Source organism: Lipotes vexillifer, unplaced genomic scaffold (assembly GCF_000442215.2).
Source record: "Lipotes vexillifer unplaced genomic scaffold, Lipotes_vexillifer_v1.1 scaffold317, whole genome shotgun sequence".
In the NCBI taxonomy this organism is placed as follows: Eukaryota; Metazoa; Chordata; class Mammalia; order Artiodactyla; family Lipotidae; genus Lipotes; species Lipotes vexillifer.
The window spans coordinates 1,902,693-1,908,747 of record NW_006782029.1 but is presented as its reverse complement, the minus strand read 5'-3'; positions in this window follow the sequence as shown (position 1 = coordinate 1,908,747).

Genomic DNA, 6,055 nt, shown 5'->3' with positions numbered 1-6,055 from the left:
AAAAGCCAAGAAAGCACTTGCAAGTAAGCAGGACCATATACCCGATTTGGGGAGTTGGAAGGTAGTATCCCCATTTTAGCTAAAGGGAGTTGAACCTTTAAAAAATAGGTTAAGGTGCTTGCCACAGGTCACATGACTGATAAATGGCAGTATTAGAACCTCAAGGTTTTTTTGTTTTTGTTTTTCCATTAGGCTAGCTATAGTTTCCTTCCTCCTAGTCCATTCTGACCTGGTACCTCATCTCTCCATTTCTCTGCACCTTCCCTCACCCCCTGCCCTGGGTCAGAAGTTCATCCTTCTGCATTCACCAGTCCCTTCTCAAAGTCATTCCATCAGTTATTACCCACAGCTGCTTCTTGCATCTCCATCCTGTCCTTTCCACTGGCTTTCACCACAGTTTAGGAACATCTTCAAATGTCTCCCACCCTAGAATTAAACATTTTATTCTTTCTGCTTCTCTCTGGACGTAGTTTTCTCTCTCCTTTTTCTCATAACTCCCTGTCCACTCTCATTATCAGACGCTTCTTTATTTCTTACCATCGTCCTGGTCCATAACACCTTACTATTTAACTTTCCTTCCCAACACTCTCCAGAAACTGTTCTCTCAGGGAGGCTGCCTTGATTTCTTCCCTGAGTCCCCATTCTGCACCCACTGTGTAGATGACCCCACACAGTTCTTGCTCTTGGGGAGAATTTGATATAAAGAGGAAACTGATTTACAAGCAAACACTGGTGGCTAAGCAGTCATCAATGTCATCAGTGCCCAGGCCAAGCAGTGAGAGAGGAATAAAGTCCTGGATGGACTGGAATGGGGCGAGAGGAGAAGGCAGAAAGCGACCCTTTATCATAAAACACAGATCCTGCATCTACATCTTCCCCCCTCCTCCCCTTCCACAAGTCTACTGCATTTACCACCTTCACCTCTGCTCCCTGTGCCTCTGCAACTCTGAATGTTAGACTTTTCTCGCCTTCTGTCCTTTCTGTCTCTCTAGACGGCTCCTCTTCTCCAGCTCTATTTCCTCTCAGGTCTGCCCTGGGCCATCTTTTCCCTTTGCCACCATGTTATTCCTCAGCGCAGACATCTCCCCACACAGCTTTATCTCCACGCAGATGATGGCTAACTCTATTATCTTCAGCCTCTGTTGTTTTTTTTTAATGAACACTAGTTCTGGCCTTTCAGCAGCTTCTGGATATTTCTGCATGAAAATCCCATTGTAACTTCCAATTGAATCTATTTAAAATAAACATACTGTCTTTCTTCTCATATCATTATCTAATTTCCTACAGGGAGGCCACGGTTTTCCTTGTCATTCGGGTTTAAAATTTAGGAGTCATCATTAAGTCTCCCCATCCAATCTAATTCTATTGATAGAATTATTCTGTTGAGATCACTAGCATTCCACTTCTGTTCCTTATACCCAGAACCCGGGTAAAGGAGACCCAAAAAGAGCTCCTTTTTACTTGCCAAAGAACAAACTACAAACAAAAAAAAACCTTTCAAATCAAGAAGTTAGGGAATTCTACCTTGTTTTCCAAGGAATCAGTGCAGAGGGAGCTTATGAGAGAACATTTTGAGTAGGAAGTGCATTTCTCCCTTTTCCTTGGCAGGGCCTTAGGGCAGGTCCTCTTCAGGTCCTGCCAGCATTACCAAGGCAGACTTCACCAGCCTCCCTGCCTCCTGTCTCTCCTCCTTCTACCCAGACTACCATACATTAGTTGAAGCATGCTGGAAGTATTTCTTAAATCACAGTCCTGATCCAGCCATTTTTTTCTGGTCAAAATTCTTTGTGGTTCTCTGTTGCCTGCTACAGTCATATCTCATCTTGCCTCTAAGCCAGTCATACACTGACATCTCATACCACCCTGTCCCCCACCAATTACAGCAACTCACCATTCCATGACCACACCAGGCATTTTCTGATCATCATGTGTACCTATGTGAAACGTTTCTCCTCCTTTGAATTTCTCTTCTACTTCTTCCCCTTCATCCCAATATTTACTTGTCAAAGTTCTACTCATTCTTTAAAGCCCTTCCCAGAGCTTCTTCTGGGAGCTGCACTGGTCTAATGAATGTCTATGATGGCGCTTACCTTAAGATATTTTTACTGGGGTTCCTGCTTACTCAACTAAATTGTGAATTCCCAGAGGGCTCTACCTCTTACTTACAGTAAGAATTTGACATACTTTAACTTCTATGAACAAAGTCTCTTTTGCCGAAACTACATGATTCTTGGGAGGACTGAATAGGAAAATGTATAGATGAAAATGTGTAAAAGTACCTAGTAAAGTGCTTGGCATGATAGGTATCCAAAAATGTCAATTATCTACTTGTACAGGAGAAGTCAGAGGTCGGGATAGTTCAAGTAACTCAAAATTAACATGTTCTTGCCTTTAGAAGGAACTTTAACACTATTTGAATATGTCAGTGTTGTTTTCCTTGGGAAAATGTTTAAATTTGTTTTCATCCCTATGAACACCATTTGGGAAACTAAAGCCTTGAAATACGTTTCATGGCAGTAGCAGATTAGCTCAAGAATTTTTTAAACCATACATAAAATGTAATAAGCTACACTATTTCACAATGATCTTCAGAGAAATTAAATCCAGTGGTTGAATATCCTGAGTTTGGACATTTAACCATCCATCTATCAATCATCCTGTTCCTGCATTTTTTTCCCTCCCATTCCTTGGCGATCTCATTTTTGAATGCCAATACTTCATGTGATATTCACTGAGAGCAGAGATGCTGGAAAAGTGCCCCATTGCCCCCTTCTTCTTCCATTACCTACAAAGGGCACTATAAGGATACAGTTATACTCTGATAACTTTCAATTCTAGATTTCCTTTTTATTTCAACCACCTGGAATTTTCAGAGATCACAACCTCTCTTCCCACGCACAATCCCATAGCACAGTTTGGAAATTTCACAAGCTGCTAGATCCATACATAACCCTAGAGATTATGTTGTCCAATCTTCGTGTTTCAAAGGCACCAAAACTCTAGTTAAAGCTAGGCTGAGATCTCTTTCCACAGCATTGTGCAAAATTTCAGCTGTATTTGCCCAGTTATCTTATCTTACTTGGGCATTAATCATAAATAGTCATCTATTGTAATCTTTGCCTGGACACGCTCTCAGCCTCTATTATCACTCTTTTCCAGCTGATCCAAAGCATTGCTTTTACTTCTCTGCTAGAACTTTAACTATTCATCCTTTAAATGTCTTCCCCCTTTGCGACTCCATTTAGAAGACCAAATCCTGGACTTCTTGGTCATCATTATCCCCCAATTTATCCTCTGTCTTATTCCAAGACAAATGTGTTCAAGTGTGTAATTGGTTCATTCAGCCATGCAGGCACCATTATAAAATCTCTTAGTGCACGTGATTATATTATTGATTATAAGCTATATGTGTTTTACGGTGCTTTCTATGAGTTATCTCACTTAATCTTCAGAGCAACCATATGAGGTGGGTGGGAACTGTTCTTTTTTTTTTTTTTTAAAGGAAGGAGATAGGGGATATATGTATACATTTAATGCATATTAAAACCACAATGAGATATCATTACACACTTATAAGAATGGCCAAAATTAAAAAGACCCACAATATCAAGGCTGAGAGGGAACTCAATCCATCCCTTTGCAGCCTTCCTACAACCAGCCCAAATCTCCTAAGGCAAAAGGATGCCTCTAGCAGGCTTGGAGGAAAGTAACATACAAAGAAATGCAAAAGAGAAAGTCACATTAGTATAATTCCAAACTGTTATTCTTGTTATATACAGTTAAGGTTTTATTTAAATTCACATACAATTTTCATTTCTATTTATTCTTGTTCCATGCCATTGTCTATGATTACTGAAAACTGCTTTTCTTAGAATAATACACTTTACAAACTACTTAGAGGAGTCACCCACAGAAAAACAACTTAATATGGTAATTTTTGAGATCAGATTTAGTTTTATAATGAGGAAACATTATTTGGGTCATAAATATAAATACTTTCAAGATCATTTTTATATTGATCTCTTTAGATAAAATTATTTTTGTTTCCATTATATCCAAATCACTTTAAAGGCAGGGTTGCTTTTTGATAGTCTAAGGTAAGAGATTTTAAAAATGAATTAGGCTTTAAAAATTTAAGACTTTTTGACTGTATGATATGTACACAGAGTCAAGAAACAAAACGGCAACATCTTTTGTAATCATTTTTTGGATAAAGAAATTACAAAACAAAAGAGATAAAGTCAAAATAAACAGTCTAAACACTTATTAATTCATCTAAAATTATTGAATTTTACTGGATGTTTAAATAGATAAACATAGCTCACATTGTGCATTTATGTAGCTTAATAATGGTAGGAAATGCTGATCCCAAAAGAAAACTGACCATAAAGATTCCTTCCTTGAAAAATGAGTTTCAGAAAAACAAAGGTCTTGCTTCTCAGATTATTTTATTCCATATTGCCTTCTCAATGTTGGCTATTCTGTTAGTTGAGGGGGATTAGATAAGAAGATCATAGAGATCTCCATGATCTGGTTCTGATATTCTATAAACTCACAATTTATTCTGTATCTCAAATACATATTTTCTATAAATGCTCTCCCTAGAAAAGCCAACAGCTGTAAGTGATGTCAATGTTCGTACTTCTTTATTCATGCAGTGGTTTGATACTTTCATTTTGCTGTTTGTGTATACTTTCCACAGAATTAGTGTTTGTTTATCAAAATATATTGTGCTTGACCTTGTGCTATGTGAGCTCTTATTGGCTGTTTGGGAGACTGGATGAATTTAAAGACAAAAAGACACATTCTCCGTCCTCAGGGTGTTTCTAAACCTCAAGGTATTTAAAAAAAATTTTTTTATTGAAATATAGTTGATTTACAATGTTGTGTTAATTTCTGCTGTACAGCAAAGTGACTCAGATATACACATTCTTTTTTATATTCTTTTCCATTATGGTTTACCCCAACATATTGAATATAGTTCCCTGTGCTATACAATAGGACCTTGTTGTTTATCCATGGTACATGTAATAGTTTGCATCTGCTAATCCCAAACTCCCTCAAGGTGTTTTTAAATGGCTGGGTTTTGTTGTTGTTGTTGTTTCTTTTTTTAAAACTATGCTCAGAAACAGAAAGAAACAGTTTCAGGGAGCAAGGAATTTTCAGTCAGAAGACCCGGGTTCAAGTCTAGATTTCACTTCTGTGTGATGTTGGACAAGTAATAATGCCTTTCTGAGTCTCAGTTCCTTTATTTATTTATTTATTTATTTATTTATTTATTATTTTTTGCGGTACGCGGGCCTCTCACTGCTGTGGCCTCTCCCGTTGCGGAGCACAGGCTCCAGACGCGCAGACTCAGCGGCCATGGCTCATGGGCCCAGCCGCTCCGCGGCATGTGGCATCTTCCTGGACCAGGGCACGAACCCGTGTTCCCTGCATCGGCAGGTGGACTCTCAACCACTGTGCCACCAGGGAAGCCCGGAACTTCATTCTTGATCAGTGTAACGGGTACAACTCTGGCCAATGGCAGAAGCTATTGCTGTTCAAGACTTTCTCTTGGAAAGTGGTGATGGTCGTCCCTAATGAGGAGGACTGAAAGAGGCTGGAGCTGAGGAAGGAAGTGGAGGGAGATGAGTCTATAATGCTGGAGATGAAAGGTGTGCTAAACTCTACAAGTTAGGGGTCCTGTCCTTGGTCCATGCACACCTCACTAGAGCCTCTTAGCACCTGGAGGATTCTCCACATGTAAAGTGTAAATCTGTGGAATAAATTAATGGGTGTGATCACTTGAAGATTAATGAATGAGCAGAGTTTAAAAAAAAAACAAAAGTGCCAAGAGATGTTTCTGAGGACGCATACAGCTTTTGATGTATACACAGGAGAGAAGTAAACTCTTAATTTAGCAACAGAACTTTTGAAAGGTGGAAGCACTAAGAGATCACAAAAACCAAATGGCTACTCCCAGGGGTACCATTTCTGAGGAGTGAACTTTTCTGAGAAGCTCTTTTTCTCTTCACTCAACAGGGTCAGTAAGATGCATCGGCTCTCTTAGCAT